The sequence below is a fragment of the Gossypium raimondii genome, chromosome 10 (assembly GCF_025698545.1).
Source record: "Gossypium raimondii isolate GPD5lz chromosome 10, ASM2569854v1, whole genome shotgun sequence".
Taxonomy (NCBI): Eukaryota; Viridiplantae; Streptophyta; class Magnoliopsida; order Malvales; family Malvaceae; genus Gossypium; species Gossypium raimondii.
In genome coordinates this window covers 25,230,819-25,239,324 of record NC_068574.1, presented here as the reverse complement: position 1 = coordinate 25,239,324, position 8,506 = coordinate 25,230,819, and positions in this window count along the sequence as shown.

Sequence of the window (8,506 nt, the reverse complement as noted above, 5' to 3'; positions counted from 1 at the left end):
ATTTTATTTATTTTCTGTTATGTTTATGTTTATTTCTACTTTTAGTTGTTTTGTTTTTATTTTTATTTTCTTGTACTTCTTTTAATTATCTCTTGAAATATTTTTTTATGGTTGTTTCTAATCGAGTTATAACCCCTTAATCTTCTTTGTTATTTGTGTTTATTTTCTTATTAGTTTACTTGGAATCCTGCACTACATTTAGATTTGCCTACAATTCAGCTTTTCACCATTCTGGCAAATTCATCCAATATTCAGGGAAGTTTTAGGTTTCTCCCTCTCTTATGAATATTCTATTTATACTATGATTATATCTGTTTGTACATTGAGGACAATGTACATCTTAAGTGTGGGAGGATATTTATATAATTATTAGAAAATCCTTGAATCATGTCTTGTATTTAAGTAATTTTCTCATACTTCCATTAGAATGAATTTTTGTCGATTTGGAATTTTTGTTGATGTGTTTTAGATTAATTTGCCGATAATTGTGTATTGGTTGATTTAAACTTGAAGACATCAGAGAATCAAGCATGATAAACTATTTTTCAGAAATTAAAAAGTTTAGGTTGTTTCCCTAAATTGAAGTATTACCTTGAAGTTTGAGAATTGCAAGTTTGACATAAAAAACCATGAATTTTTGTAAGATTTTGAGCCTTTAGAGCATACATTTATTTTGCTCATTTTATTATTGGTTATGAGTGTGTCAATTTGATTTTTTATTTTAGAACTTGCTTTGATTATACATGTCGAGACCACACATTTGATTTGATATACTGAGATGATAAAGACACTTATATTTTAACCCACTTATCCCATAAAAGCCTACCTTCGTAATTAACCCTTCGTGAACCCCGTTGAGCCTAACACACATTTTCTTGATTTTTCCATTAATGTTAACCCATAATTCAACTTTTCATTGAGACTTTTTCCCGTTTTATTGACTTTCTTTCTGTCAAGATTTGATTTGGTTAGTTTCCTAACTATACTCTTTTGTTTGATTTGTTGAATTATTTCTTATTGTTTTTAAAAAAAGATCGAATATATATATATTTCAAAAAATTAATATTAATTATTAATTAGTCTTATTGATTGAGCTTGAACAGTTAAATTCATATTTTGAGAAGAAGATCATTTTATTATTCTTGAATAGTTCTTAATTCAGCATTTGTTTATTTTTCTAATTTGGAAATTTATCAATTCGATTTTGATTTTAAACAACTTTTTCAGCCGTTCTCCACACCCTTAACCTAAGCCCCACTACAACCTTTTAAAGACCTTTTTGATTTGTGTATCATATCATTTTATAATGGTGGAGATTTGATTTTCATGCAACCCTATGGTAATGACTTTTCTTGTTTGGCTATTGAGTGCTTATTCTTGAACCTTAAACACTTTGATTGATTTGAGTGAATCTTTAGTGGGGATGTCGATTCTTGTCAATTTTGAATTAAAGGTAATTACCTAGATAAAGGGGAAATACCTATGTTTTTGTAACTTTAAAATTTTTTGACTTAGATTGTTTGAATCTTTAGTAATTTTTTACTTGAATTGTCAATGCATAATTATTTGTGAATTATTTTGAGACATTATTGATGAGATTTATAAGTTGAGAAAAATTAATTTTAATTAGAGTTGAGGATTTTGCTTGAGGACAAGCGAATGCTTAAGTGTAGGGATATTTGATAAGCTATAAAAGTAACATATTTTAATCTCATTTTGAATGCTTTTTTGGATGATTAATTATGCAAATTAGTGAATTTGATGATCCTAATAATTTAAATTCATGTTTCTATACTTAAAAGCGCATTTGGGAGCGAAAGTAGTGAACAACGAGCCAAAATGAGATAAAAAAAGCTACTTTCAGGATCCACATGAGCTAGGCATTTCCACACGGGTTGGCCACATGCCCATGTGCCTGCCCAAGTCGTTTTCGCACTCTGCTTCCAAAATACACCAAAAAACCCAATTTTTAGGCTTTCTAAGCATTCTAAATACTATAAATACCAATTAGAAGAATAGAGAAGGGGGAATTAGTGAAGATCGAAGAAAACACTTGAAGAACGCCATTGAAATCAACTTGGAAGTTAATCTCCCTCAAGATCGAAGATCTCCATTTAATTTCTTTTGAAGTTTTATTGAGTTTCTTTATGTCTTGTGATGATCCTAACTTTGAGATGTTTCTATTCAGGATTACGAACTAAATTCTTTAGATACATAGGGAGGATGAAGCCTATGATGAATGCTCTTATTTAATTTATGTTTTTACGCGATAAATACTTGATTCTTGTTCTCAATTATGTATGCTTATTTCGTGTTTTAATATTTTCAGGATATTAATTCATGTTTAATGTGCTTATTTCAGTGGAGCAAAAGTCCCTATTTAAGAGTAGATCTAGCATAATTGAGTGGATTTACATGCAATCCTAAGAATAGGACGACATAAATCTACTGGATTAATGTCAAATCTAATAAGGGAAACCATAGATCGAGTTAATGCGACGATAGAGGTTTTAATTAGAAAGAGATTTCAATTAATCAACCTAGAGTCTGTTGTTCTTACTATCAAAAAAGATATTAACACAATTTAGGGATTTTTATGGATCAAGCAGCAAGTGAATAAATTGTTTAATTCAGATTCATAATAATAGGTGAAGTCTAGGTAGATTCTTTCCTGAGTATTGTCTATCTCATTGGTTATCTTCGATTATTTTCCTATTTTATTCTCTGTTGCGTTAGTAGATAAATTAGTTTAGTAATTTTAGATTAAAACACATCACCCCAATTTGTCGGCTAGATAATAAAAAGTAATTACTAGTACTTTTAGTCCTCGTGGATATGATAATCCCTACTCACCATAGCTATACTGTTATTCGATAGGTGTACTTGCCTTTGTCATATTTATAGTTAGTTTAGTAACCATCAACATCTATTTCCTCTGACATTGCTTGACGCCAAATTTTTTATTTGGCTACTTTTTTATATATGCATAGAGAAACGATAAAAGTGAATGTAGTATGAAAGAGTTTGGGTTTCAAGTTGTCGGTTTTGGATCTAGTAATCATGGAGTGTTGGGTTTGAGCATTTATATTGTGGTCTGTGTAGGATGAAAATTCATTTGTACGTTTAACGAGTGGTTGGGATATTGAGGAAGATGGTGGATTTGTAGTGGTGTTATTGGTAGGAGAAAAGAAAGGACTTGTTGATGGTGTTGTTTGTAAGTCTCTCGATTGTGTAGTAGGCGTGATATTTGGTGTTGGTTGGGATTCTATTGACTTAATAGGTTGTACAAGAGAAAAATAGTAATTGGTGATGGTGGTGGACTGAGAATTGAAGGTTGCCCATCATTTCCTTTGAATGGGAACACTTGTTCATCAAATATGACAAAAAACTTCATTGGTAGGTATTGAAAAACATTTATAACCATGATGAAGAAGATTATAACAAGAAAGACGAGTTTATTTTTAGTATAAGGACGAAGCCATGAATAATAACAACAACAACAATAAAACATGAAGAAAGTTATATTCCAGGTTATGTTGAAAAATTTGTTGATAAGGTGATTTGCACTTTAGCTTTTGAGTGGGTAAGCGATTTATGGTATAAATAACAATGGCAAAAGCATGATTCCAATATTTTGGTGGTATAGAGGATTTGTAAAGATAAGCTCGATCTGTTTCTATAATGTGTCAGTGTTTTTGTTCAACATATTTATTTTTTTGGGTGTTTATGAACAAGAGCTTCTTTGTAGAATGACATTTTAGGAAAGGTAGTGTTGTAGACCTTGATATTTCCCTCCCCTATCTGACTGAAATTGTTTAATGGATTTAACAAAACAAAAAAAAAAGAACTCAACTATAGCTCGGAAATTAACAAAACAGTTGAAAACATCATATTTATGATGAAAAAAAATCCATGTGTACTTAGAATAATGATAAAAAAAAGTAAAAAAAATCAAAAGAAGTAACTAAAGAAGGACTGCATAAATCAGATAGATTAATTTTAATGGTTCTTTTTCTTGATAATCGAAATAATGAAATGATAGCTTATGGCATGCCAACGGAACAAAGAAACTGAATGGAAAGCTAGAGAAACTAGACTTGAAACTAAATGATAGAGTCTATCTTTAATGTATCCATGGTGGGGTGGCTGCTTCATTTTCCAGTCTTTAATGAAAAAAAATTGAGAAAAATTCGATAAAGACATCATTAGAGTTAGTGAACTAACAAACAAATAACAAAATTATGTTAGATTTTGGAACTTGAAGCATAATATCTAACAAAAACTTTCGAGAATTGAGAGAAATATCACTAGAATCAATATGAGTTATGGGTAAGCTTTTACCATTGGCGAATGCCACTTTGTCAATGTTTAGAGTGAATGCCTGTATTTTCTAATTTAGAAGTCAAGTGATGGATTACTCCAGTGTGTGGCATCCCAAACCCAGTCGGAAGGGTTCGACCCAAATCTGAAATGTCACATTAACCACTTACATGACTCTCCTTATTGGCCACAAAAGCACACCACATGAACCACCATTCACACCATACAATACATGCATATTATTCAATTAGCCATTAAAAATAAACATACAACCTTAAGTCATGCTTCATCTGTCACTATCATCGCGATGTGACCTAGAGACCCTTTTTCGTCCTGATGACGCGATAAATGGCGTCCCGATGACAATCCTTCATCGCGGTGTTGTTTATGGCTCGTCATGACATTGACTGGAGTATTTGCAGAAAAATTATAGCAACTTAGATATGACACTTTGACTCTCAACTATACATACCATTTCATGATTTCATGCCAAATTCCTTATTCTAGCATGTCATATAGCATACGTAGAGCATATAAATCATGCTCAATTGCATAAGATCATACATGAACATACTTTGGCATCCAATCCAATTACCTATGCTAGCATGCTTTTCTAAAGTCCCAGTTCAATCTACTCAACATACCAAATTTGCATATAAGGAAATTTTAAGTGTAATATAGGTCCATACCTTGCCCTTTGGCCATTTTGCATTTGTCCAAGCATTCATCCAATCATTTAAACATCTGTAACCACAATTCACTAAGGCACATGCATGCTAATCCACATATAACCTAACCATTCATCTAGCATCATTCATGCAACAATCCAAGCAATAAAAGCATCCAAAAACCAGTTATAAAAGTCCTTAAATAGTCCATGGAATGTCCATTTACAAACCAAAACAAAAACTAAAGTCTAAAACTTAAAAATGTTCCCACATTGCCATTCTTTATTACCTAAGAAAACCATTTCACATACACAATCAAGTTGCTTTGCCTTAGGATCACAAGCTTGCTCACTTCACAACTCCACACAAGCTATTTCTCTACAAAAGAATAAACACAAGAGAGTGTGAGCTTAAACAAGCTCAGTGAGTGCTCAAGATGCTACAATAAACTACAATATCAAGGGTTAAAAACAAGACTCGAAAGCTGATAACACTTATCACCATTAATCATTTAATTATGATGATATATTGACATCTTGTGATTATGAAATATGTATAAAAATATAGCACATTGGATACTCGGATCTCCATCACACCAATGACTCATAGAGTCTAACATGTCCCAAGTAAGTGAGCATTAAGCTAACAATCTCTAATACACCAAACATGCCCCTTTGAATGAAGCTTAGTGTTGTGCGGAAGCGTGTAACAGAGTAAAATTATTGTACTAAAAAATCACACTAAGTTCAATTCCCAAGAAAGAGAGGTGGATCACAAGGATCGCTTAAGTACCAGGTCTTTCCTAGCCAGAATATCCCTCAATCGTAATTTAATAGCACAATAAATCACTACAATCACACTCACAATTCATACAGAATAATACAATAAATAACGCAAGAATTTATCAAGGTTCAGCAAATTTTGCCTACGTCCTCGGGCACTACCAAATATATTTCACTCCAAAATACAAGTGAGAATTTACAAAGAGAGAGAGAGAAAACAATGCCTTAAGTAGAGAATGGCAAATTTGGGATAATGAAGAAGAGAAATGGTTAGGCCTATTTATAGTTGAGGTTCAGGGATCAAAATTGCAATTATCTTATGCCAAATCTCAATCCCACTTTTGGTGCCTTAAATCTCAGATTTTGATACCCATATCTTTCGGATACCTATATCTTTCTGATACCCATATCTTTGACTTTCTATAAATATGGATGATTTCCAATAATCTCTACCTTGAAGATTTGATTTGAATAATCTTATTTTCATACAATTCTCTCTGTATTTTTCAACAACACTTGATAGTGCTTTCTTCAACTGTTAAACATGCCCTTTCATAAACTGATCAAATCGCTTGTACCACTGCCGCGGAGATTGTTTCAATCCATAAAGCGACTTTGTCAGTTTACAAACCCAATTTTCTTTATCAGCAACCTTGAATCCATCTGGCTGAGTCATATAGATTTCCTCTTCCAAATCACTGTGTAAAAATGCAATCTTCACATTGAGCTAAACTAGCTCAAGGTCATATTGCGCAACCAAGGCTAGCAAAATTTGAATAGACGAATGCTTCACAACTGGAGAAAACACTTCATTGTAGTCTATTCCTTCTTTCTGAGCGTAACCCTTTGCTACCAATCTAGCCTTGTATCGAACTTCATTTTTACCAGGAAATCCTTCCTTCTTTGCATATACCCATTTGTATCCAATTGTCTTCTTTCCTTTGGGTAGTGTCACAAACTCCCAAGACCTATTTTTATGAAGAGACTGCATTTCTTCATTCATAGCTTGCTTCCACTTTACACCATCAGGGTTACTTCTTGCTTCTGTGTAAGTAGAAGGAATATCATCATCTGCAATTGGAAGTGCATAGGCCACCATATCATCAAAGCGAGCAGGCATACGAATCTCTCTTCTTGGCCTCCTATATGCAATTGAATCATGTTGCTGTAGAAGTTTTTGGGTCGAAAATTCTTCATCATTTGTTACTTCAATATTAGCTGGATCATTATTAACCTTTTCAAGCTCACCTGCTGCAGAGTGCCACTGGTTTTGTTATCCTTTTGTGAATCCTTGTTCTTCATCATGGTTGATTAATCAAAAGTCACATTTCTACTGAAAACAATCTTCCTTGTATCAGGACACCAGAGACGGTATCCTTTTACTCCACCAGTTATACCCATGAATAATGCTTTCTTTGCTCTTGGGTCTAACTTAGATTCTTTTACATGATAATATGCAGTGGAACCAAAAACATGTAAAGAATCATAATCAGTAGCAGGTTTACCTGCCCACCTCTCCATAGGAGTTTTTCCATTTATTGAAGCTGATGGCAACCGGTTAATTAGATGGCACGCATATGTAACTGCCTCAGCCCAAAATTCCTTGCCCAATCCAGTATTTGACAACATACATCGAACTTTCTCTAATATAGTCTGATTCAGACGTTCTGCCACCCCATTATGTTGTGGTGTATCTCAAACAGTGAAGTGTCGCACAATGCCCTCATCTTGACATACTTGTAGAAGTGGATCATTCTTGTACTCAGTACCATTGTCTGATCGAAGTCGTTTGACCTTTCGACTAGTCTGGGTCTCCACCATCTTCTTCCATTTCATAAATGCTTCCAAAACTTCATTTTTCCTTTTCATTAGATACACCCATACTCTTCTTGAATAATCATCAACAAAAGTAACAAAATAGTGCATACCTCCCAAAGAAGCCACTTTAGTAGGTCCCCACACATCACTGTGAACGTAGTCCAGAATTCCTTTTGTATTGTGAATTGCTGAACCAAATTTTATCCTCGTCGTCTTGCCCAGAACACAATGTTTACAGAATTCCAATTTGCAAGAATTTGCACCTTTCAACAAGCCTTGCTTCGCCAAACTCTTCAAAGCTTTTTCACCAGCATGTCCCAATCGCATATGCCATAAGCTGGTAGCCTCTAAATCTGTATCTTTCGTAGAAGCTGTTGATGTTGATCTAATAACTATACTTCTATTTAAATAGTACAGGTTATTCCTTCTCGTGCCTTCCATCACCGTCAATACCCCAGCTACTACCTTTAGTAATCCATCTCTCAAAGTGATTATGAGCCCTTTAGATTCTAGGACCCCTAATGAGATGAGATTTTTCTTCAAGCTAGGTATGTAGCGAACATCTGTCAAGACTTGAATTGAGTCATCGTGATTCTTCAATTGGATTGTACATACTCCCATTGTCTTACAAGCGTTGTCATTGCCCATAAAAACAACTCCACCTTCTAGTTCTTTAAGACTAGAAAACCAGTCCTTATTAGGACACATATGGTAAGTACATCCCGAATCCAAAATCCACTCATCTGTATGACATGCCATTGCCATGCCAACCAAGCTAAAGTCTGACTCATCATCATGCTCCGCTACACATGCATCAAAAATAGCCTTGCCTTTTTGTAACTTAGGCCAATTCTTTCTCCAATGCCCTTTCTCATGAAAAAAAGCACATTCATCTTTTGCAGGTCTCCCTTTAGACTT